The following is a 7,924-nucleotide window of genomic DNA, read 5'->3' as shown; positions in this document are numbered from 1 at the left end:
CTTGCAATGGTGAATAATGCTGCTGTGAACATGGGTGAACAAATCTCAGTTTGTGCCTCAGTTCTCATATTCTCGGGGTATATTCCAAGCAGTGGAATAGCTGGGTCATAGGGAATTTCTATGTTCAGCTTTTTGAGGAAGCGCCAAACTGCCTTCCAGAATGGTTGCACCATTTTACAATCCCACCAACAATCACATCCTCTCCAACATCTATTACTTGCTGCCCTGTTCACTGAGGGACGATTTTTATCTACTCAGAAGTCACCCTGGGGCCAGTGGCTAAACATTCAACTCTTAGCAGAAAGGATGACAAACAGAATCCACCCAGTAATACCAGAAGACAATCTTGGCTGTCTTCAGAAGGGACTCATGCTTCAGAGCCCTATGGGACAATTCTACTCCGCACATACATGGTCACTGCTGATTGGAATTGACTGCTATGAATCACAGGCTAGAGAGCTGAAAGACAAAGTTACACTTTGAAAATCCACCTTTTCTGGCTTTCCTTGGATCTTCAGGGAACATGGTGTCTATTTCTCTCATATGAGTCCCAATGTTGTTTATATATTACGACATTAATCTACTTAGCATTAAAGTATTCCATCACTGCATTTAGTCAGACGATATATCAGTTAGAATTGTTATTGTTACGTGCCACTGAGTCAGAAACGGTGGGTTTGAGAGGCAGTAAATGACATGGGAGGAGATTGCTCATGCTTCTCCCACAGAGCATCTGGTGGGATCGAACCCCATGTCTTTGAGATTGCAGAGCACTAGGCCATCAGAGCTCCCTTTTTAAACAACTGATAGAGTTGGCTTGCTATTAGTTCTAGAAGAATTCAGAGCAATAGCTTAGACAAATGGAAGTTTCCCCCTAATCCAAAGGAGTCCAGAGATAAGAATGACAAGATTATTATGGACCTTTAAGGGTCATCAGGAGCCCATGAGCTTCCTCCTTGATTATCTCCTGGTTTAATGTGCTATAGGATTATAGTCTAATGAGACCATTTAAATTCTAGGCAGCATAAAGGGACTGAATAAGGATATGTAAGGACATTTACTGAAAGTTAGAAATGATTTTTCTATGCTTTAGAGTCAAATGACATACCAAAACGAGCTTCAGTGGATGCTGAAAAATATAGCCAGTTTTCTGAGGATTCTTGTGACCAGCTCAAAATGAAGCGTTCCATTCTTATGCAAAACCAAAAATCTACTTCTCATTCCTACATGCCTTCTTTAGGAGGCAACACTAGATCCCATGAAGTTACAGATTCTAGTTCACAAGCCAAAGAGACACACTTCTCCATTGGATCCAATTTAGTTTCTTATAGCCTGGTAACCCATAAACCAAGAGTTAATTTGTCTACTGTAAACACATCCAGTATCCAGTAGTGAAGAGAGATAGTGAAACTAATCTGAAAGAAAAACTTTAAAAATATTATTTCCAAAAAAATTTTTTTTTGGCAAAAAAATCTATTAAGTAGAGATGGAAGAAATACCAAGCATTGGTTTCTAAAAATCATAATTTTTCTATGAGCAAGTACGGTATGAGATTATATACTTTATTAACTAATTGGAAACCTACTTCTTTGGGTGGAACTTTTTATCTGTTAACTTATGTGTTGTTGTTGCATACCAGAGTTGAAACTGACTCATAGCTGACTTTCCAGTGGCATTTCAGGGTCAGTAAAATGCAGGGAAGGAGATTGTCCATCCTTCTTCCAATGGATTTGAACCATGGACCTTTGGCAGTGCAGTTCCTGATTACTAAGCCATCAGAGTTCCTGACAGAAGAAAAATTGATGCCTTTGAGTTGTAGGGCTGGAGAAGAGCATTGAAAATATCACAGACTGCCAAGAGAAATAGGTCTATCCTGAAGAGAGTGAAACCAGGTTGCTTCTTAGAGGCCAGGATTTTGAAATTTCATCTCACATATTTTGAGCATGTTGCTAGGAGGGACCAGTCCTTGGAGAAGGACGTTGTGCTGGAAAGAGTAGAGGATCAGTGCAGGAGAGAAAGACCTTGGATGAGACAGATTGACACAGTAACTGTGGCAGTGGGATCAGGTGTGTCAGAGACAGTGAGATTGGTTTGGGACCAGGCAAGGTTAAAAACTATTTTTGCTTGCAAGGTCACTATCAGTCATAGTTGATGCCATGGCCTTTAACAACAATAACAACAACAACAACAACAACAATTTTTCTCTTGGGAAGGCCTTTGCATTTCATTTTGTTCCAAGGGCACCTTTGCATATAAGAGAGCATGAGCTTTTCTTGAATACTATGGAACTTTCTAGTTCACATACTGACTCTGTAGTTTTCCAAGAGTTGGAAAGTATTTCCAGGATTTATTTTTTTGGATGGTTATAAGCTTGTATTTTCCAAGCAAAGAATGTCTGTAACAGTATCTCCCATCCTAGTGGTTCTGACAATATGACCTTTATACTCTTCCATTAATCAGTAGAGTATATTTCACCTTTTCTTTCTGACTGCCTCAACAATATACTATGTCAGAGGGACACTGTAGGATTTCAACTGCTAAGTTATAAAAGGACATTCGGTTTCTTCCTGACTCTCTGGGGCAATTGTTCTTGGAAACCAGCCACCATGCCATGAAGAAGAATCCCACTTCCCATGGGAAGTCGCATATAGAGTTCTGCTCTGTCTCCTGGCTGAAAATTCATAACTAACTGTTGGGGGTAACCTCTACCATACATGTGAGTGAGAGGCTGTCACGATAACTTCAGCACCAGTCCCTGTGGACTGTAACCGCCTGAGAAGTGTGATCAGAATAGTTGAGATGCGGTGAGTGTGAACCATCAAAGTAATGGAGAGGATGCTGGTGGTGACGGGTAGTAGTTCCGCACCACAAAGATTAGGGTGTTGTGTTCTACAGCAAAAGGAAACTGCTAGAAAACTCAGGCATGCTAGACAGGACATTTTTACTGCCACAACACCCCCAGAAAAGGAAAGTGGTTAACATTGACTTTATACCTTTTGACCAAACCTGTGTAGAATTGACATGGTTCTTGAATAAGAAGATTTTTGGGGGGGGGTGGAGCTCTGGTGGCCTAGGGACAAGAAGCTGCACTGCAATCCCAGAGGTACGTGGTTCGAATCCACTAGATGCTCCACTGGAGAAAGAGGGTCAATCTCCTCCTGTACCAGTCAGATTCGATTTGATGGTACACACACACACACACACACACACACACATACAAATAATAAAATTTAAAAACAATTTAAAAAAGAATTTTAAAAAAAAAAAATCCAGTCTTCTCTTTCATTTACTGATTTCTTTGATTTTTCTCACTCTTCTCCACAATGGTAATGGTAGCTACTTTGTGAGTGAAATGATGGAAAGTGAAAGGAAAACTCTGAATTTTTCTTTGCTATTGATGCTACCAAGCCAAAGGTGGGTGACTCTAACCCATGGCCATAAGGCATGTTTTTCGTTGCTTTTATTCAAAAAGTCTTCTAGGTGGTATAGCCCTGGCGTGTCCACTTGCCATACAGAGGTAACTTGTGGTCACTATGAAGCTGAACACTGTGACACTGATGTGTCAAATGCGATAATCGTTACCCATGGTGGACAGTGTTTGGTGGTGCTCCCCGGTTGAAACAAGCTTGGAAGCAGGAGTGGCATCCACGTCCGTAAATACCTTGCCTCTGGAAACCCTGTGAACCTGGAGAAAGGATGAAGGTCGTGCATGCAAGCGTGGAGGACTTTCATTCATAGGGTCACTATGAGTTGCCTACAACTCGACGGCACTTAACAACAACTACAACAACATTGTGTTTAAGGCTTTTTTATGGTGGACATGCGTCTAATCTCTTGCTTGAGCTAGTGCCTCTCAGCCACTCACCCTCCAAGCTCACCCTACTGCTTCAGAACACGGTACTGAAGCTGGAGCCTCGCAGTGTTCCCCATGGCCATCCCCTTACACAGCTCTATTCCATGCCCTAGGCAGAGGGTGCCTCCCTTAGCAGCGCTGAACGTCTTTCTGTCTCCGCTTGCAGACTGACTAGCTGTGACCTGAGCAGAAACTCTTCTTGTTAGGACAGACATACAAGTGGGAGGATGAAGCCAACGGTCACCCGTGTTGTTCATCTTTTCTGTCATCTCTCCTGGCGACAGGGCCTTACTGTTCATGTCATTTGCTTTGCAAGGCAAACAGATTTCAGTTTGGGTAACACTTTCAACCAATCAAAACCTGTGCCGTTTTGAAACAAAGTTCACTAGGGTTTTTGTTTTTGTTTTTTTTTAGTAGATTCTTGCTGTTTCCTGCCTACAACTTCTAATTGGTTTTTTTTTTGTTTGTTTGTTTGTTTTAAGTTCTAGTATTTGTAGACAGAGCTGTGGTCTGTCAGTGGTTAAGAGCTCAGCTACTAGCCAAAGCATTGGCAGTTCAAATCCACTAACCTCTCCTTAACGGAAAGGTGTGACCATCTGCTTCTGTAAAGAGTTGTTAGGTGCTGTCGAGTGGAATATGACTCGTAACGACCTTATAAACAGTGGATCTGAACCTTATTCTATCCTGTACCATCTTCACACTTCCTGACAAATTAGAGTTCATTGCAGCAGTAACTATGTCAACCCACCTGGTTGAGAGTCTTCCTCTCTTTCGCCGACCCTCCACCCTTCCAAGCATCATGTCCCTCTCCAAGGAACAGTTTCTCCTAGCAACAAGCCCAAAGCACATCAAGTGAAGCCTCTTCATCCTTGCCTCCAAAGAGCACTCTGACTGCACCCTCTCCAAGACATATCTGTTCATTCTCTTGACTGTCCATGGGATGTTCAGTGCTGTTCTCCAACACCACAGCTCAAAGGTGTCAATTCTTCTGTAATCCGTATTCATTGGTCAGCTCTCAGATGCATAGCAAGTGATCAGAAAGACCATGGCCTAAATCATACACACCTTAGTCCTCAAACTGACATTGTTGTTGTTGTTGTTAAGTGCCATCGAGTCGTAGGTGACTCATAGCAACCCTATGACAAAAGTCCTCAACACTTGTGTGACTTTCATCCTTTCCCCAGGTTCATAGGGTTTCTGGAGGCAAGTTGTAATGGAAGTGGATGCCACTGCTGCTTCCAAGCTTGTTTTCATCAGGGAGCTCCACCAAACACTGTCCACTATGGGTAACCATTAATGCATTTGACACATCAGTGTCACAGTGTTAAGCTTCACAGCAACCACGAGTTACCTCTGTATGGCAAGTGGATACACCAGGGCTGTAAGATCTAGAAGAATGTGACATTACTACTCCTCAATAATTTGGACTTTCCCAGGGCAGTGTGTCTCCTTAGTTCCTGACCGCTGTTACCAAGGGTGGTAATTGTGGATCCACGTAAGATGAAGTTGTTGACAGTTTCAATCTCTTCTCCATCCATCGTGATGTTGCCTATGGGTCCAATGGTAAGAATCTTTGCTTTCTTGACATTGATACACAGTCCATACCAAAGGCTGCATTCCTTGACCTTCTGCAGCAAGTGCTTCAACTCCTCCTCACTTTCATCAAGCAAGGCTGTGTCATCTGGATAACCTTGTAAAGAGTACAGCCGGCGAAATTCTAGTATATGTGCTGCCGAAGCGACACAGGCCGGCAAAATTCCAATAGGTGATTCTGCAAGTCAGAATTGACTTACTAGATCTCATGCACTGTACTTCTATTAGCTATATTAATGAATAAGAGAAAAACCAAAGCAAGAGTAGCAGCAAATACAATGTCTGAGTATATCTGTCTCTAACATAGAGCAGTCCAGAGGTAGGTAACCCAGAGTTTGTATGATATTTCTATACTTATCAGGACTCAGCTTTGTCTGGCTTGATGCTGTGACATTCTTATCCTCTTGCATCATGGTCTAAGATGGTTATTTGAATTTTAGATCACACTCACTTTATAGTCATTAGGGAGAAAGGAGATAGGAAATAGAGGATACTGTCTCTTTTTTATTTTTTTTAAATTCAGTGTCCAAATGAGATTTAAAAAGCATAAGATTTTGCTTGTAGGTAATGAGCAAAAAAAGTGCAACGTAAATTATCGACTGACTGGCTCATTAAAATGCTCTGACTCAGAGTCAAATTATTCAGTAACGTGCCAGTTACTTTATATGGCCTGAAGAGTTCTGCAGCAAATAGCTCTAAACAAGACTATCATCTGAAAGCATGGAGTTAATGAGAAATAGTGTTTGAGAAAGCTGATGACGGGAGGTTATCAGAACTTTTGTTTCTTTTAGGCTTTGCGCTGTGCGTTACCAGTTATAAGTAGCCTACTTATTGGTTTTTATCTCTTGACTTTTCTGAGCTAAGCGATTTTGACTCACGCCAACTAGACAAGAATAAAGAGACAGATCAGTAGGAAAACATAAAGCTATGCCACTTGTCCAGGACATTTTTAGTTGCACTAAATCCCAAGAGAAACAATGCAAACAATGCAAATCTTGTCCTTGGTGCACCACATCTGTTGAGTGGGATTTCCATTCCAAGTGGTGTTTTCATCTTCACCAGCATCTTGCATCCTCAGTCTATAGACCTTTCCCTCCTTTTGAAAGTTATCCCAGCTCGTTTTCTCCAGCTCGTTTTCTCGGACTGGTTCCCTTTTTTTCAGAGTTGCTAGATGATGCAGAGTTGGAAGGTTCTGATGACCTGCTGTCACAGAAGTCAGGTCAGCAGCCGGAGCAGTTCTAAGTAAGAAGTTGCTAATTAATCCCTAGGTGGTAAGGAATAGATAGAGTACTGTCCCCTACAACGTCCAAATGCCTCTACCGGAAGACTGTTCCATGCATGTAGTAGGTCTTCCTGCTGGCAACAGCACAATGAAGCATTTGGGGCAAGTTCCAAGTCCAGTAGTAGTAGTAGTAGTAGTAGTATTAATACTGCTATTATTATTATTTATATGTAATCTTCTTTGGTAAATTGTCTCCTGAGAAACATAACTGCATTTGGGGCAAGTTCCAAGTCCAGTAGTAGTAGTAGTAGTAGTAGTAGTAGTAGTAGTAGTACTACTACTACTACTACTACTACTATTATTATTATTTATATGTAATCTTCTTTGGTAAATTGTCTCCTGAGATACATAACTGCTAATGCAAAAAAATTCCGTAATGTTGCCAACATCTTGTGTAGCCAATTGTCTTACTTCTTCCAGAGGAAGCTTCAGGAGGGAGCTGATTTTTACAGGAGGGACACCAGAAAGAGGGAACTCCTGTCTCTTGCATGAGATTTCCTTTTAGCTTCCTTTTCTGCCAGCAAAGGCAGCTGCTTTGAGGGCTTCTACATCTTGCTTTGTGTTTCAAAACAAGCAGCTCTCTCAGCAGGATCCAATGCAATCTGCTGTTTTAAATGCTCTCTTGAGCTGCCCTTTCCTGCTTTCCCCTAACGTTCTTTTTGTAAATTCTTCTTTGCTTCCTTTTTTAACCCAACATCTATTTCCCAGTTTTTCTTCTCTCAACTTCCTTCTTCATCTCCCTCTGCTCTTCTTTCTTTCCTTTCCTCATCTTCCCTGTCTTCTAGTTTGCTAATCTTCCCACTCTGATGGTGAGGTTCTCCGTGGGTACTTGGGCTTGAGCGCTCACTAGGCTCAGGAAAGGAAGTGAGTGGTGTGGTCTGAACTTTCTCCTCCCCTTCTGACTTTGCATTGAGAGGGGTGGGTGGAATTTCTGGACTGAGATTTTTCAGAAGTGTTGTTAGTTTCAAATGAGGGGGTTAGAGTAGAAACAGAACTTTATTTTCTACAAACAATTTTTATTTTATACTGGTTTGTTCCATTTCTGTCACCGAGTCCATGTTTTCCAACTACTGAATCTTCTTCTTTGTTCCCGACTTTTGCATTCCAGTCACCCATTACTATCAATGCATCTTGACTGCATGTTCGATCAATCTCCGATTGTAAAAGTTGGTAAAAATCTTCTATCTCCTCTTCCT

This window comes from Elephantulus edwardii, unplaced genomic scaffold (genome assembly GCF_000299155.1).
Source record: "Elephantulus edwardii isolate Elephantulus edwardi_28Jun2011 unplaced genomic scaffold, EleEdw1.0 scaffold00011, whole genome shotgun sequence".
Taxonomy (NCBI): Eukaryota; Metazoa; Chordata; class Mammalia; order Macroscelidea; family Macroscelididae; genus Elephantulus; species Elephantulus edwardii.
This window is presented reverse-complemented; position numbering follows the sequence as displayed.